The 19,423-nt window shown below is 37.9% G+C and overlaps 1 protein-coding gene across 8 annotated transcripts in view; it reads left to right on the forward strand.

The window, feature by feature from the left end:
- LOC105223255 (uncharacterized) overlaps positions 1–19,423 on the forward strand; it is a 76,376-nt gene that overhangs the window by 6,537 nt on the left and 50,416 nt on the right. The window contains exon 1 of one of the 8 annotated variants that reach the window (XM_049455983.1): positions 1,976–3,658. The exons of the other annotated variants lie outside the window; for them this stretch is intronic. The gene's annotated coding sequence lies outside the window, so the exon portion shown is untranslated. Of the gene's footprint in view, positions 1–1,975; positions 3,659–19,423 lie in introns of those variants that run through there. 8 annotated transcript variants of the gene reach the window in all.

Below are 19,423 nucleotides of genomic sequence, written 5' to 3' on the forward strand. Positions count from 1 at the left end.
TTTCACCTATCGAATTTAAAAATAAATAAAATTCGGCTTCTAACCTCACTAAAAACGGAAATTATTTTATTGCTTCAAATACTGCTGGCTCCAGTTCTAGAAAAAATCACATTCTGCTATGTGGAATTACACATAAGACTGCGAGTAACGGTACGAAAATAACATATAATTGTATTTGGCGGCTAGAGAACCTGGTGAAGGCAGCACGGGCAACAATAACTAAGAATAAGACGCAAAATGAAAAAAGAGGAATAACTGCAAAATAAAAAGCAAAATAAATTGCCAACTCAAAGTGCTGTCCAAGCATTTTTCAGCACAGCCGCCAAGTTGCCGACGCGTTACCGCGCTTAATAAAAGCAACGACGCTTGCAATGCCCACTTCAACCCACTTCGACTCACTTCTAACTAAATGCGTATGTATATATATATGTGTGTGTGTAGGTTCACTGTATTACGCTATGGCTCCCTATAGTTGTGCTCGCCTGCCCAAAGGCCTCTTCACTTTTACTCACTTCACAGCGCCATCAGCAATAACTAGCCTCCTTGTTTACCATACATACATTTATTATTCTTGCAGCTTTGTTATCTTCGCCACACTACTCGCCCCCACCCATGTCTTCGCTATGCTTTACGTTTAACTCTTAGCCTCTATGCGCGCAGTCGACAGCCGCCTGCTGTGAAGCCTGAATGACAAGGTTTCGCCTTGCAGGCGCACACACACCACTCACACTTAGGTATATACTGCTATCTCTATATAAAAATACTTGTGTGTGCACACATCCATACATAAGTACTTGCATACAATTGATTGTTGGCGTGTAAACGCACCCAAACAGCTGGGTCGCCATGGCGGATGAGCGACTTTTAGTTGTCGTTTTTTGCCCTTACACTTTCTTTTCATATACACTTAAATATAGTTGTTGTTGTTGTTGTTATTGCTGTTTTGTATTGCCTTGCCTTGACGCGCCACACTCTAATTTGCAGGGCACGCTGCCACGGCGAGTGCCGTTGATTTGCGGTCTTGTTGTTGTCATGCCCGTGGAGGCAGTTACACTTGTTGGTAATGGTTGCTATACCCTGTACAGGGTAAATTAAGTTTGCCATGTAATTTGTAACACCGAGATGACAACGTCGGTGACCCTATAAAGTGTATATATATTTATATGTACATATAAATGATCATTTTGACTGGTTGAGTCGATTTTGCCATCCCCATCGGTATATGTTTATGTGCAATAGTCCCTTAGGTCTTGCGATATTGATCTGAAATTTAACACATGTCCTTTTCTCCTCAAAGAGCTGGTGATTTGTAACTACCAAAAATATCGGACCACTATAGCATATAGCTGCCATACAAACTTGTCGCTCAATATGAAGTTCTTGTATAGAAAACTTTTTTATTAGACAAGATATCTTAACGAAATTCGGCACAAATCATTTTCAACAACAACGCTACAATCTTCAATTATATTACTCAGTTCAGACCACAAAAACATGTAGCTGTCATACAAACTGACAACATACAAACTCATCAAAATCAAGATAAACATACTTGTATACCCTTTAATGTTATAAGAAATGCAACTGTGATGGGTATTATAGCGAATTTACGTTTTTTCCTGTTATTACTAGCGGTGCTGCCGTTATTACTGTTGTGTGTAGTTGTTGCAACTATTATTATTTTGTTGCTGCTGTTTTTGTTCGCTCTATCATTACTTTGGTTTTTGTTGTTGTAGCATTTTTTTGCCACTGTCAATATTTATTTGTTGTTACTTTAGTATTATTGCTGTCGTTGTGGTGTGGTGGTTGCCTTTGCGTGTTTTGAACCCAATGCGTCGCGCTAATAATTTCCTTCGCATAAAAATTTGCCTTTTCTTCTCCGCATTCACTACATTTTATTGCTGTTGTGCGCGTATACACACATACATATACATATGCATACATACAAAGTCTTACGTTCTTACGTTCACATTTTATTTACATTTACATTATTTTGGTTTCCAAGCTCGTAATTTTTCCTTGCTGCGTTTTCGGTTGTTAGCTATTGTTTATATTTATTGTTGTTGTTTCAGCGTATTTATTTTTGTTGCTGTTGCTGTTGTTGTAATTTTAAAGGTCTTTCCCTCGTTTTGAAGGTGAAGTTTTTCGCGTATGTCAAGCATAAGCCCATTTATGTGCCCCTACAAGTTTAAGTGTGTATGTGCTTTTGTATGTATATACGTATGTGTGTGTGTATACAGTGGCGGCAGAAATTTCAAGTGAATTTTTATGCATTCGACTACACATGTTTAGCTTTTTGAAACATGGCCATGTTGGCGCGCGCAAACTGAGCTACCTTCACACATACATAAAATACACATACATACACACACATACATGTGCATGTATGCAAAGCAGATTCTTATAAATTCGGCATGAGCCGGAGCGAACGTTGAGTTCAGACAAGTGTCTACATAATTTATGCGTGTGTCTCGCGCACGCAGTTGGCAAGAGCCAATAAAACCTGTACGCAAAGTAAACACACACACACACACTCACATGCATACGCCGAAGCACAAATGTATACAAAACACTTTCGTGCAACAGCAACAAAAAAAGCGAAATGAAAATGTATTCAAATGGCAACAGCACTGTCAGCTCATTCACTCATTCAGTCATTCAGCCAGGCGCTGTGCGCTCACCTCTGCGAGTGTTTGTGTGCGGCTGCTCGCCTCGCTTGGGCCCGCACGGCGTTGGCTGCCACATTGGGCGCACTCGATTGAATGGACGACGCAGTCTTCTGCCACTTATATTTGTTGCCGTTGACTTGAGCTAATTTGACTTGCTGTGACAGGCACGCATGCATCGGCAAACAACGACTAAAAGAGGGCCAAGGGCTCGGCAGGTACGGGGTACGGGGCGGCGTTGATGTACGGCATGAAAGCGTGTGCCCACAAAGCGACAAAGCTTGCCGCATAACTTGCCACAGAGCATGGCTGGCTTGCAGTGGCAGCTGCTGTCAGTGTGGCATGAAGGAAGCAAAAGCAAACGGCTTGAGCGGAAAATTTCTGAATTTATGAATTTCTGACTTTCAGCCCTTTCTAGCCTTATGCCGAGCGGCTTATGACGGCACAGTCGTCGTCGTCATCGTCGTTGTGTAGTCGTGCTGCCATGCAAACGGCAAGCCGGAAGGAAACGTAATTAAAAGTAATTAGGAAACATTAATGTATATAAATTTGTATAATTTTATTTTTTCGGAAAAAAGATGCGAGCGACGGAAGCAACAGAAATGAAAATAAAATTTCCAACACACACACATACTCACAGATAAAATAAATAAAAATATGCAAGCTTATACAGTTTTAAGTAATGCTCATACCTATGTTATATATAATATATATTAAATATATACACACATACATGTTGTTTGGTAAATGGCATGTAAGCACTTACTTGCCTCAGCAAACGGTCGCGCGGCGGCGAGTTGAGTAGCGTTGACTGGCTGAGAGCGTGTAAACACAGTTGAGCTGCAAGTAGTGAAGTAAAACGGAATGAAATGAAGTGTTACAAGATTGAGATTGGTAAATTTTAATGAAAAATCATAACGGCGCATGTAACGGAATGCCGATAATAACGCAGTTTATAGTTGGCTTATCGTTTCGATACTTTCGCAATATAAGTATGTAAATACATAAATACATATATAAATATATAAATATCTTCTCTTAGGTACAAATATATATATACACATTTACTGCTTGTTACTAAATATATACTTGTATATATGTATGTACATACATAGATAAGTAAATGTATATATATCCGCTTGCATGCGAATCACTTGACTGCAATTTTATCGATTTTCATATTTTTTTTGTACTGCAAGTTCTCAGAATAAGTGATAAAAATAAAACAGTGAACGACTCGCCGGAAAATTCGGAGAACTTTTATTGTTGTTTCTTTGTTTCACTACTGCGACTAAATTAGTTGAACTCATTGAACGATTCGTTAGGAACTTGTTTACGTATTTGTACATAGATGGCGCTGAAAACATATTTCTTCCGCTAGATATATAAGGACCTATGTACTTCAAGCTAAAATAAATAAATTTAATAAATTTTCATTGCTTTAGATTTGATGGATATACATTATGCACACTTATTTCGAAAATACCTAACATAAACAAGTAAGGAAAGGCTAAGTTCAGGTGCAACCGAACATTCTATACTCTTGCAACATGCAACGATTAAAGCCAGGGAAGTACTTTCAGGTACATAAGGCCTGTTAGTTCTACCGTGTTCAGGGCGAGTTTTCATCTGATTGTATATATTTTAAACACAAATATGCACCGTTATAAGAAAAACACACTCTCTCAATTTTCGTAAATCAACTCACATATTGGTCAACACATTTGATATAAAGTCGAAGTTCGAAAATCTTTATATTAGGTATATGGGAGCTAAGAGAAGTATTGATCCGATTCAACCCATTTGGAGTACATAGACTTCTTACTATCAGGAAAGGGTTTTCTCTAAATTTCAATTATAAATCGAACTCATTGACCAAAATTATTTGTAAAAAGTCAACTTACTTAAACAGTTTTTGAGGGATTTATACATTTTTTTGCCAAAAGGTGGCATACTCTAAAGTTGCCACTCCTGCAAAGTTTCATCTCGTTATGTCACTTCTTGATCAGATGGATTGTGTTGTACGGGAAGTAGGCGTAATAGCAGTCCGATTTGGCAAATTTTCGCTTTGTGACATAACAATGTTACGTACCAATTTTGGTTGAAAGCGGTTGAGCTGGTCTTGAGATATGAGATTTTACCCAATAGTGGGAAGTGTAACACCACATAGTCCAATTTTTACACCACCTCTCCTAAAGCCTTCTCAAACCATCTCAGAGGTAAAGTTTAAATTTTTAGCTCACCTACCTCTTGTTACTGCAATCTCTTGTGCCAAATTAATGTTTCATATCTTAATTTACTGTTTGGTTATGACAATTTATGGGTTATCGGTTATTGGCGTTTAATCGGTGCGGGAATGGCACGATTATGTACGTCTATAAACTCCCCTTTACTTTTTGCCAAGGAGCCAAGTTTCTTTAAGGTATCTTTATTTTTACTCAAGTTACAGCTTGCATGGCTGGATGAACAGACAGACAGTCACCAGGATTTCAACTTTTCCCGTCATCCTGATCATTTGAATATTTATAACCCTATGACAATGTTAAATGCAACTGTTTGGTGAACAAAACTATTATACTCTATAGCAACAGATTGCAAGAGTATAAGAAATGTGACCCACAGAAGCATGAAAGAAACAAGATTGCAACATGCAAACAACGATAATATCATATACTTTCGAATTAGAATACAACGCAGAAACATAGTCAAAATTTGCACACATATCGTCAGCAAAATAACACTTTAGCATGTTCGAGCAATAAATTTCAGTTATTGGTTTGTAACGTAAGGGGTTAAGGGAACAGCGTAAAAGAATGATTCCGAAAAATAGAAAAGTATTTTTTTGCTTACAGATAATGGCATGATATCAGTCAAGAAGAAACTAAAACAAGTAGAGATGACTAAGTTCGGGTGTAACCGAACAGTCTATCTTCTTATTTCATTAAACTTTATTTTGACCGATAAATGCTGCATAAAGTCAACCAAACGTTTGAAAATATTTACATTAATCATATAGGGATTAAAAGTATTCACCCTAAATATCAAAAAAAAAAAAACACAGATTGTCCGATACATTCGGTAAAAAATCCGTCATATGGAATGAAGTCCACTCATTTGGTGCCTAGGTCCTTGAACAGTTATCGCCCGATTTCAAAATTTTTAAAAACCTTTAGATTACATAGTAACGTTTTATCTCTATATAATTATTAGTATTTGATTTGCAAGAACAGCTGGTACAACGAGGAGCGCGGTGTCGCAGCGGAGAGAAAACAGGCTGCTTACCACGCAACGTTACGATCGACCACAACACGTGCGGGATGGGATAGATACGGAGAGTTGAAGAAGAAAGCGAGACGCATTTGCAGACAGAAAAAAAAAGAGGCTGATATGCGTGAGTACGAAGAGCTTGATAAGCTGCGCCGGCTTATAGAAGGTTACAAGACCGGAGCATACTCTTGCAGAATCCTCAAAGGTGATCTAGTCACCGATGCCCAGAGCATACTTAAATTGTGGAGGGAACACTTCTCCAGCCCGCTGCTGCTGGCAGTGAACGTACAACGCCAGGAGAAGACGAACCCGATTCCCCAATCGGTGACGATGGAGCAAACGTTCCATTGCCCGACCATGAAGAAGTTCGAATAGTAATTACCCGGCAGCAAAATAACAAAGCAGGCCCAATGATTGGAATTTAAGTGTGCTCTGCCCAATCCACAAAACCGTAGAACCCAAAATCTGCGCCAACTATCGTGGGATAAGCGTCCTTAATATCACATATAAGGTTCTAACGAGCATATTGTGTGAAAGATTAAAGTGCAACGAAAACAAACTAATTGGATCTTATCAGTGTGGCTTTAGATCTGGAAAACCAACAACTGACCAGATATTCACCAGGCGGCAAATCTTGGAAAGGACCCGTTAAAAGCGAATCGACATACAACACCTCTTCGTCGATTTCAAAGCTGCTTTCGACAGCACGAAAAGGAGCTGCCTTTATGCCGCGATGTCTGAATTTGGTATCCCCGCAAAACTAATACGGCTGTGTAAATTGACGTTGAGCAACACCAAAAGCTCCGTCAAGATCGGGAAGGACCTATCCGAGCCGTTCGATACCAAACGAGGTTTCAGACAGCGACTCTCTATCGTGCGACTTCTTTAACTTGTTGCTGGAGAAAATAATACGAGCTGCAGAACTTAATCGAGCAGGTACAACTTTTATAAGAGTGTACAGCTGCTGGCGTATGCCGCAACACCCGCGTCGTTAGTTCTGCTTTCTCCAGACTGGACAAGGAAGCAAAACAAATGAGTCTGGTAGTGAACGAGGGCAAATCGAAATATCTGCTATCATCAAACAAACAGTCGTCGCACTCGCGACTTGGCTCTCACGTCACTATTGACAGTCATAACTTTGAAGTCGTAAATAATTTCGCCTTTCTGGAAACCAGCGTAAACACCACCAACAATGTCAGCCTGGAAATCCAACGCAGGATAACTCTTGCCAACAGGTGCTACTTTGGACTGAGTAGGCAATTGAGAAGTAAAGTCCTCTCTCGTCAAACAAAAACCAAACTCTACAAGTCACTCAAAATTCCCGTTTTTTTTTTTTTTTTTTTTTTTTTTTTTAGCGCAGACGCAGCAGAAAAATTCCTCCGGGCCCGGGTTGGACTCAATGCCAGCACGAGTCAGGAGGATACGGAGCAACCCTGCTGCAAGGCGTTGCTCTAATGACGACAAACATAGATTAATGCTTACCGATCCAAACGGGGTTAGATCGCCGAAAGGACAGCCCTTGGTCGGATAAAATCCGAGTCAATTCCGGTGCGTAGAACCGGCTGTCGTGGGAATTGCTCATAATTCCCGTCCTGCTATATGGTGCAGAGGCTTGGACGATGACAACAACCGATGAGTCGACGTTGCGAGTTTTCGAGAGAAAAGTTCTGCGAAAGATTTATGGTCCTTTGCGCGTTGGCCACGGCGAATATCGCATTTGATGGAACGATGAGCTGTACGAGATATTTGACGACGTTGACATGGTAGTTCAGCGAATTAAAAGACAGCGGCTACGCTGGCTAGGTCATGTTGTCCGAATGGACGAAAACACTCCAGCTCTGAAAGTATTCAACGCAGTACCTGCCGAGGAAAGCAGAGGAAGAGGAAGACCTCCACTCCGTTGGGAGGACCAAGTGGAGAAGGACCTGGCTGCGCTTTGAATATCCAATTGGCGCCACGTAGCGTAAAAAAGAAGCGGCTGGCGCGCTGTTGTTAAGCATTGACACGGTCGATGCCCAAAACATCGTATAGGACAATTCAGAAGATTTGTAGAGATGCAGATATCTCTTGGATGTCAACACTTTGGCTTACAAGAGGTTGATGAACAACACGCATGAGGCCAGCGTCTAATGACTTCACGACCTTCTCTGAATGTTTTGTCCCATTTATACACTTGTATTCGTGATAAAATAGCATAGACTCCCCAAAACACTTCCTCAACATATTAAACGATTCCGTGGACGTGGCCACATTGGAAACACAAAATTTCAAAAAAATTCGTTGTTCAACTCTTTCCATGGCAAAATCACACACAAGTTTAAATAAACCAATCCTTGATCAGATAATAAATTAGAAGGTCAACATATTTCTTCCTGTAGAAATCCTCTTTAAAAACATTTTCAAATCTACGCTCTTTTCTAAATCTTTATCCTAAAAAACAGAATGTTAAAAATTAGAAACATTAATGTGTACACTAAACCCCTCAATAGTTTACTACTGGTCGTGCCTAGGCACTCACGCTGCATAATAATAATTGCTTTTTCTAAAAACCTGACAGTGTTTAGTTGTTTAAAAATAGCTAAAATATTGAAAATTTAGCTGCAAGTAAACAAAACTCGTTTAACATTTCATTTTTTGCTTGTTTGCTTCACACCTGTTATCAGTTCGCTCGCTTATTTTACTTTTTCGTTAGAAAAGTCATGCGGAAAATTGCAAACCATTTTAACCCGCATATAAAAAGTGCTGTTGTTGTCCATGTTTTTTCCCCACCAGCAGTTAGCTAAAAGCCTGAGTAAAATGCAGGGTATACCACCAACTATAAATTATGCAAAATAAAGGAAGCAACACTAAAATATATAGTTTTTGTTCACCTTGCCTTTTGCTGTTGGCAACTTTCAATTTGGTTGTTCTGAAATGGCCAACCAATTGGCAATCTAGTGAAAAATACATCCGCATACAAAAAGTCATGTCAAGAGTGTTGCATACATTTCAGCGCAAACGAAAAAATGCGTGTCGAACCTGACACCGATAGGAAGGCAATATAGCTCAAATCACTATTAATTTTTTTAACGAGAAAATGTTTATCACGAAAACTTTTATATCTAGGTGGTAAATATTTTCTAATGCCAAAAATTTCAGCATGAATTTTTTTTAAAACATTTTTATAAATTGGAATCAACTAAAGCTTGGTGGGTCACCGCAAAGATACTTGTACTGTATTATACTCTGCGATAGACGCTCGTGATGGTAGTTGCTCAGCGCTTAACGAGCTCACACGAGGTTCAGTCAGTTTTAAGCCACATGAAGTTAGCATCATTTTAGAGTTTCCAAACCCAAAACCGTTTAAGGGCCTAGCGCCGAAACTTATACGCCTACAAACTTCTGTGGTAGATTACATTTTAGCTAAAATAGAGTGCTTATTAAGGGTGATACATTTTTAAAGAAAGAACACACAAACTTCAAATTTAAGGGAAAACGATTATTATTATTCGAAAGAACATTTTTAGGCATTTATTTTTTTAAGATTATCTCTTTCAAATGTTGGCCGCGGCTACGTCGCAGATGGTTCATCCTGTGAGTCTAACTTTCGTTCGACAGGTACTTGGCGAATGAGACGAATGATGTTTCGCCCCAAGGCCTGAATGAAGCGGGATTGACCGCTTAGACTTTGGACCTCACTTATCACTACCGGAAAAAGTTTAACGGTGTATTATCGTGAAATTATCTGCTCACTGAAGTGCTCTCAATAACTCTATTAATTGATGCGATATGTTGGAATTGGCACCGTCTTGTTAAAACTAAATGTCGCCGAGATCAAGAGCTCCAAATTTCCGGCATCAAACAGTCGCTTATCATGGCGTGATACCGGTTTTCATTGACGGTTAGATTATCAATGCCATGATTCACGTTGTTCAGGCGTAAGTCTTTCCATGATGAAACGTCAAACAATACTGAACAAAAGTATCATATAAGCTTGATACGACTAACGCGTGATCTGACAAAAAAAGACTATTGAGAAAAATACATCTACCAGGATCACCCGTTCTTTGGAACGGAAGTATCTTAATAACACTTCAGACTCATTAAAAACATATAAATATAAGTAATCCTTCCTCGCTTCCTGAGATATGATTTAAACTAAAGGGTGATTTTTTTGAGGTTAGGATTTTCATGCATTAGTATTTGACAGATCACGTGGGATTTCAGACATGGTGTCAAAGAGAAAGATGCTCAGTATGCTTTGACATTTCATCATGAATAGACTTACTAACGAGCAACGCTTGCAAATCATTGAATTTTATTACCAAAATCAGTGTTCGGTTCGAAATGTGTTTCGCGCGCGTGTTTTGTTCAGCGATGAGGCTCATTTCTGGTTGAATGGCTACGTAAATAAGCAAAATTGCCGCATTTGGGGTGAAGAGCAACCAGAAGCCGTTCAAGAACTGCCCATGCATCCCGAAAAATGCACTGTTTGGTGTGGTTTGTACGCTGGTGGAATCATTGGACCGTATTTTTTCAAAGATGCTGTTGGACGCAACGTTACGGTGAATGGCGATCGCTATCGTTCGATGCTAACAAACTTTTTGTTGCCAAAAATGGAAGAACTGAACTTGGTTGACATGTGGTTTCAACAAGATGGCGCTACATGCCACACAGCTCGCGATTCTATGGCCATTTTGAGGGAAAACTTCGGACAACAATTCATCTCAAGAAATGGACCCGTAAGTTGGCCACCAAGATCATGCGATTTAACGCCTTTAGACTATTTTTTGTGGGGCTACGTCAAGTCTAAAGTCTACAGAAATAAGCCAGCAACTATTCCAGCTTTGGAAGACAACATTTCCGAAGAAATTCGGGCTATTCCGGCCGAAATGCTCGAAAAAGTTGCCCAAAATTGGACTTTCCGAATGGACCACCTAAGACGCAGCCGCGGTCAACATTTAAATGAAATTATCTTCAAAAAGTAAATGTCATGAACCAATCTAACGTTTCAAATAAAGAACCGATGAGATTTTGCAAATTTTATGCGTTTTTTTTTTTAAAAAAGTTATCAAGCTCTTAAAAAATCACCCTTTACTATTGAACTCTCTTTAAGCTCGTATGTCAACCCAAATCGCATGATAAAAGAGTTTCCCTTGTAAAGCAGGTCCAATTTCACAGGCTCATTGACTTTTTTTTAATTAATTTCTACTTTCCTCACTCAAGCGATTCTCACCCTAAGGCTCTTCGTAATTCTATCTTAGTAGAAGTTTATAAGTGCCTCCTCTTTGAAAGGACATCTCAAGTGGGTAGTAACTCCGCTTTGCAGAATCTAAAATAACTGAAGTAACGGTAAAAGCTTAATAATACAACTTCAGCCACCCCAAATGACTCGAACTAAAAAATTTCTGTAATCTTACTGCACGGGCTCCATATTTTTGCTACTTCCTTAGTTAACATTCACTTTGACGACTGCACTATTAACAGCTCTTGCTACCAACACACATACATACATGCAAATATATCTAGTTGCTTCGCCGGATTATTGTCATTCATATGCAGTTCGCATTTGCATTTAATTCATGTGAAAATAATTATTGGGGATGTCAACATAAAGTTGAGACCAAATAAAATGACTTGTAAATATCAAAGCTCGCAAGCTTGCGCACTCGCATGAGTATGAATGACTGCATTTCTAGACAACATATATAAGTATGTATATACATATACTATATGTATTTTATATCTGAACAAATGCAGCTTCTCTCATTTTTCTCGGCAGCATTTACAATCGAATTAGGGTACGAGGCCACGTGCGCCATTAATTTTTACGCACACCAACACTTCAGTGAATACAAGTAGCAGCACACACTCATACATGCTAACGTACATACATATAAGTACATACTACATAGGCACACTCACACATACTCATGTGTGAATACATTACAGCATAATTTGATATTAAATGTTTTTGCGCATATTCACGCTCATTTGATGTTCCTATTCATATCTTTAACTGTCCTCTTAATTGCATGGTAAAGGGTGTTTCATGCTGATAACACTGTTTTTATTAATCAAAATATCAATGAAAAGTACTTTATAAGAATTCTTCAAATCAAAACATTTACCAAAGCAGGAACAACATATTATTAAAACAAGTAAGAAAGGGCTAAGTTAAGTTGCAACCGAACATTTTATAATCTTGCATCTTGCAGGAATCAAAGCCAAGGATCTACCTTAAAGTATCAAACGTCAACCAGAGGAATGAAATTCAAGCAAATTTATATATATGTGCTATAAAAAGGGTGATCCATTTCGAGGTTTTTACATTTTTAAAGAAAAGACACATACACTTCAAATTTAATGAGAAACGTTTATTATAATTCGAAAGAACATGCTTTGGCATTTATTTTTTGAAGTTTATGTCTTTTAAATGTTGACTGCGGTTACGTCTCAGATGGTTCATTCATTGAGTCCAAATTTCGATGACTAGTTTGAATATTTCGACTGGTAACTGGCGAATGACACCCGTGTTGCTTTGCGCCAAGGCCTGGATTATCCGCATAGACTTTGGACTTTACATATTCCTAAAAGAAAAAGTCTAACGGTGTGACATAACATGATCTTGTTGGCCAATCGACCGACCCAAAAATGAAATTGTCTGCTTACCGAAGTGGTCTCTCAGTAAATCCATTGATAAATGCGATCTGTTGGAAGCGACGTCGTCTTGTATGAAACCAAATAAGGCCGAGATCACGAGCTTCAATTTCAGGTCATCAAACAGTCAGGTATCATTGCGCGATAATGGTCGCCATTAACAGTTACGTTTTTCCCGGCATCATTTTTGAAAAAATATGGACCGATGATTCCATCACAAACTACACTTAACCGTACTTTTTTCTGGATGAAATGGCAGCTCTTGAATCTCCTGGTTGTTCTTCGTCGCAAATGCGCCAATCTTGTTTGTTTATATACCCATTAAGCTAGAAATCGGTAAATAAAATTTGGCTCGATAACGTCGAATATTTTTGGAACTTTGCAAAAGTCCATAAAGCGAAGCGATGTCACTTGGAAAGGTCGAGAACCTTCAGTTTTTACACAAGCTGTATTATGCACACTTTGAGATTTTAAGATCTCAACGTAAAATGCACCAAGTCGTTCCAAACATCAGTCCGAGTTTCTGGAATTGGCGCCGAATCGACTCTCCAAGATCTTCGTATACATTTGCAGCTATGACTGCTATATTTTCCTCACTGCGTGCTTGGCGGTGACTATTCAGTCGAATGTTATTCAATAATGTATGCTGGGTCGCAAGAAGGGTGATGGTATTGCGAATAGTATTCTCAGTAGGCCGATTACGTTGACCATATGTTTTATGCGAAAACTCACGTTCACGTAAAGAATTTGTTTTATGCATTCTTTACAGAACGTGAATTTTCGAATTCAAAATGAACGATTTTTAAACCTTGTTCAGACGTAAGTTTTTCCATGATGAAATGATAAACGATACTAGTCAAAAATAACATGACACGCGTGATCTGTTAAAACAAGGCTATTGAATAAAGTACTTCTACGTGGATCAACCGTTACTTTATAAAAATGTTTCAAATAAGGACATTAACAAGGTAGGAAGAACGTATTAATAAAAAAATAAATGATTTTAGAAAGACATTCTCCAAAATTTTAGCTCAGAGTACTTTTTTAGAAATCACTGCCTGCATTAAGCACCTAAGCACATTTTGTGAAAGCTTAAAAAATACGAAATTTTACAATCAAAAGCAGAAAGCGTCGAACAGTCAGTGAGTCCATATTTTATGCACAATTTGGAGTTCAAAAAAACCTCTTCAAAATATGATCTAACTTGGTCAAAACCACATTTAATCACCTGGTCTAACGACGAGTAATAAAATGGAACAGTTACCTCTCCAACCATACTGATATTGTTATAACATGAAGGCCAACAGATATCCAAGGCCCCTCCAGAGTAATAATAATGTTAAGAAATAATTATAACGGTATGAGAATACAAAAACAAATATATCTAGACTCGTTAAGAAGCCCTTCTATGCAAAAGTCTAGGTCTGGGCTCATTTTTTCAAAGGCATTTAAGCACAACAAAGCCCAAAAGTCAAAATTATCTATTGAAGCACCCTTTATATAACATGCAAGTTCGCCATAAAAAACTCGGCTGTCCTTCTACGCAGCGAAGACAGCCATAATTATGCAAATACGCACAGTTTCCAAAACCTTCTTCTGTTTTCTTTTTTTCGACACACTTCGTGCGTTTTTTCCAACCTTAAAAGTACTAATTAAACTCTGCTCATTTAAGTATAACGGTTAAGAGGATAATGAAGTTGAGTGTCTTAAAAACATTACTTTCTCGCCAGCTACAACAACAGGCAAAGAGGCTAAAGCTGTTACACGCGCCTTACACCGCTCTCACACCACGCACATCCGGCCATCCACCGTTGAGTTAATTGTATATTGGCTTTTCTCAGACGCATTGGAAATTTTCCAAACAACACTTTCACTTAACAGTACTTAAACCAGAAATTTATCACTTTTGCCAACAACAACAGCAGTACCGCAAGTGCTGCGGTTTCCGAAGCCACTTTAAAATGGACCCCTCTAATTTATTCAAATCTAGTCGGATATTGGAGGGCTGCCTGCGCAAACAAGTGAAAAGGCAAAAGCTCAATGGCAGTCAAAAGGGGGAGAGCTGTTTCCTTTATCCTTGTCATGCTTTTCATATTTGAAACTATTGAATATATGCCGGGAGCAGTAGCATGCCGTAAATATGCCGGTTTTTCGCTCTTTGTCTGTTGCCGTTATTCAACTGGGAATCTGGGCAAGGCTTGTGTGTGCTGCTAGTTTATATTCATTTATGTATTAAATACAAATGGAAATACAAAATACAACTACAACTATGAATACAAGTGCGCAGCTGTGTGCGCTGCCTGTGCACTTTCTTGGCAGTCAAAGAGATTATTTTATTAGCAATTTAAACTATAAGTGCGTTATTTAATATTCAGCAAATTAACTGTATTTAATAGATAGAAATAAAAATGCAACGCATGCGACTGCATTTGATCGCTCAGCTGGTATTTATTGTGGTCCTGGCATTGTGCGGATAATTATGGGTTATATATGAAGAAAGTAAAAGCAATTATTTGCGGAAGTCACTGCGGTGATGCATATGTATGTATGTCGCTGTTTCATAAACATACAGCATTTTTAAAGGTTTTTAACTAACATAATTCTGAACCGGCTAGAATTCTCAATGAGAGAGGTTATAAATGCAAAAGGTTAATGATCTTTTTAATAATTGAGAAATGCTATGAGGAAAAGGAAAAATGTGAAAGTTTTCCATACAAGCATTTGATTCCGATCGTTCAGTTTGTATGGCAGCTATATGTTATAGTGGTCCGATGTCGACCATTCCGGCAGATGAGCCGCTTCTTGAAGAGAAAATGGCGTTTGCAAAATTTCAAAACGATATCTTAAAAACTGCGGGACTAGTTCGTATATATAGAGACAGACGGGCAGCCGGACATACAGACGGACATGGCTAAATCGACTCAGCTGGACATACTGATCATTTATATATGTATATACTTTATAGGGTCTCCGACGCTTCCTTCTGGGTGTTACAAACATCGTGATAAACTTAACATACCCTGTTCAGTGTATAAATATTGATAAGAATAGTTTACGTAGACTCGAGTATATTTTGAAAACCGAAGGAATAATGAAAGTTATTCACCAACTGTTTAATATTACTAACCAATAAATACTTGAACTAAGCACACGTCAAACCCAAAATTTAACACAATACCATATTGACAATTTTTAACGAGACAGACTTCTGAGATTTGACATTAAAGCTAACAGTACTGTAATCAAACAAATGCTTTTGAAAACATACATTGGAAAAAGGTTTCTTGATCACACATCCTGTGTGAGGAGTGTTAAGCACCTCCAAAAGCTGCATGTTTATGGATGCTCTGTTCATGGATGGCCATCAAAGTCACCAAGCCAATAAAGAATGCTTGGGTTTTAAAGAAAACCAAAATTTTAAGCAACCATTTAGCGTCAACAAAAGACTTCATCTGGCCACTCCAACATACATGGAGGTCGCTTACTGTGAATTATGCGGAAAATATAGTTGCAAATTGCTATCGAAGATGTCAGGCTATAAAAGACAATACAGGAGATCGGAACAAGCCTTGAAGGAACGTCAGCTAAAACAACACTTTTCGGAAAACTTTTTGAACGCTTTGCTACATAATATCTACTAAACATTCAATGAGAACTTACAAGTCCTTTTTCGCCTCCTGAGGTCAAACAAGATATTATAGGAGCACCAGGTGGACCTATTTACAGACACCGAAGGATGAAAGGATTTTGAAATATAAGTTAATCAATATTCAGCGTTTAAAAGGCGCTGTTACGATGAAGGTATCCCTACATTTGACGCAAAAGGAAAAATAGTGAGTCAATACAGATACACTTGGGTGATGAAACCTTTTATATGAAAGCTTTTGATGCGAAATATTTTGATTTCTTAAAACGATACTCAAAATTCGAAGATATACATAAGTAAAAAAAATAAAATACTGCCAAAACAGAGAATCTTCACTGAAGCAGTGCTTGTCTTTTTGCATTTTCAATGCACTTTCGTAATATTTAATATTTCTTGCGAAAAGTTTACTCGCACAGCACTTTCCTTCGAAAATGTACGAATTCATGCAATATTTATGACAGCTGTGCACTTCAAAAGTTTCACACTCGAAGTGTTGTACCGGGTGACTTGGCGCTACACTAACACTTATACGAGTATATAACAAACCTCTTAATCCTTGGTAAATTTAATATTTTTAATGGCTTTCATCAATAATATTGAAGCAGAATCAATAAAGGTGGCGTGACTATCATCAAAGCACTTCCGAAGCTTTAAAGCACTCAATTACTTCAAATAGAAGCTAAGCTGATTGTCTGCTACACATACATACATATTATATATGTGTGCTACACATACATATGTACATATTATGTATCAGTTAGATAGCATTTTCATATACATACATACTTATATCAATTCTTTTCACTTTCTCCACTCAAAAACTTTTATTATTTGTTTGTAGATGCTCTCTCTTAAGACCTGCCATTACGCTGATTTTGACCTTCTGCTCCGCTTGTGTTGTACCTAGTTACCGTCATTGCTATTGTTGTTGTGTCACTCATTAACAAAGAGTATTCACGTTTCAACGCCGGCATGTACTCATGGCAACCACAGAGGACATGCACATAGCGGTGGCCTTTGCTTTGCGATAACTTCAGATTTGCCCTTCTGCCACTTGCCGCAAACAAACAAGTGCACAAGGGTGTAAGTGAACACATAGCTACATAAGTATATATATATACATACATGCGTTGCAATCATGTATAATATGTTATCACTATAGAAGCCCTGCAGGCAAATTCCTTAGTCGCATAACTAAACATCACCGCTGGGAAAACGGATTCGGTACAAAACCTGGTTAGTTTAACGTAAAAAATGTACGGGTTGCAACTATTTGGAAATTTTAAGCAAAAATTTTGAGAAGAAGAAAGACTAAAATAAGATAGAAAATCTCAAACGGTGTTGCAACATATTTGAATTTTTTCCTCACAAACCTGAAAACACAAACTTAAAACACACTTATAAAATTGTAATCAAAATAAAGGCAGCTTATAATTGTTTCTGGTTGAACATATCTTTAAAAGGGTTGCCACTCTTTTAAAATATTTCATTAAATTTACATAGACAATCATATTTATGAACAATTACAGGTATTGGATTCAAACGAGAAACAGTTAAGAAAAGTATTTCCACGAAGCGGCAATTTCAGTTTCGGAAACAAGGAAAAATCACACGAAGACAAATCTGCAGAATACGGTGGTTGATCGGTTACATTCATTGCGTTTTTGGTTTAAATCCATCACAATCGTGACTCGATGCGGTGGTGCAGTATCATCGTGTAAAATCCATGAATTGTTCTTCCACAATTCCGCCCGTTTTGGATGGATGTTCTCACGCAAACAAATACGGCCCAATATAACTCCATATTGATAATCCGTCCCTCCAGAAAAAATCATGATGAATCAACCTACGAATATCAAAATAAAAAAACATTGAGAATCACCTTGATTTGTGACTGGCTTTGGTGTGTTTTTATGGTTTCGGCTCGTTTTTTTGCCTTCGATTCCGATGATTGTTGCATGATAATTTCCATGCCAAACTCAAAAAACCATCTCTCATCAGCAGTTGCAATGCCCTCCATGAATGGAGGATCAGAATTCGCATGATCAAGCATGTCCAAAGAGATTTGTTTACGGTACTATTTTTGAAAAAATTCAGCTTTATCGGGACGAGTCGAGCAAGAATGCGTTTCATACTCAACATATACACCAAAATCACTTAAAAGTACTCGGGAGAGATGTTGAGCTCTTTTGTCATCTCTTCAACACTTGTCTGACGATTTTCAAGCACCATATCCTTCACTTTTTTAATATTTTCATCATTTGAAGAGCTCGAAGGCCGTCCAGAACAAGGCATGTCTTCAACAATTGCACCATTCGTGTTTTTGAACTGAATCATCGTAAGCTTTTCCAACATTCACAATGATTCCGCATACGAAATTTGGTTAGAAATACAAAACTTGAACAAATTCTTTGTTTGGGGTCTTTGTCCATTGTAAAAATCTGGGAATTTAATTACAATTTCTGGGTGCTTTTTTGGCATAATTTGTTATCAGTCTTCTGATTGAACAGACTTTTTATGATACAATCTTTAGTTTTGTCACAAATAGTTCCGTGTACAATTTTTTTATATTTATCGATTTCTTTTGCAACTTATTGTTTCTATATACTCTCATTTTTATCACTTTAACATCTTGCTAATTTATCAATATTAGCAATTTATCAGGATTTATCTATTCAGTGTCATAACTAAGAAGCTATTTTCTTGAGAAATTATCAAGAAATGCTCTTGACAATGCTTTTTGCCAAAAAATCAAAAATCATCTTTTTCTCTGAATATAAAAATATTGATAAATTAACAATATTTTGTTAATATGGGAAGTACAGGAGTGGCACATAACCATATTCGGTTATTATTGTCGGTTATAACTGCTATACAATTGCTACCAAGTTGACAGAGCTTGTCTGGGTAAAAATACGGGCTGTGTGTTATGTTAACACAATTATCGTGGGGACAGAATATATTCAAACCCTTATTTTGCCTTTAATAATTGCACTTAAACTATATCGGTGAGTGAGCAGTTTTCGTGCGATTAGTCCACATTCACAACAACCTGGTTTAAAAGTGGCGTAAAGCTCGAGTTTCATATCCTTTGTTTTATCTAACCATGCTTTCCTATAGGGTACTTACATATGTATTCACAAGTATTTAATATATACATATGTGTGTGGATATACACACATTTTCGCATTAATGCTGAGGTAGC

This window comes from Bactrocera dorsalis, chromosome 4 (genome assembly GCF_023373825.1).
Source record: "Bactrocera dorsalis isolate Fly_Bdor chromosome 4, ASM2337382v1, whole genome shotgun sequence".
Taxonomy (NCBI): Eukaryota; Metazoa; Arthropoda; class Insecta; order Diptera; family Tephritidae; genus Bactrocera; species Bactrocera dorsalis.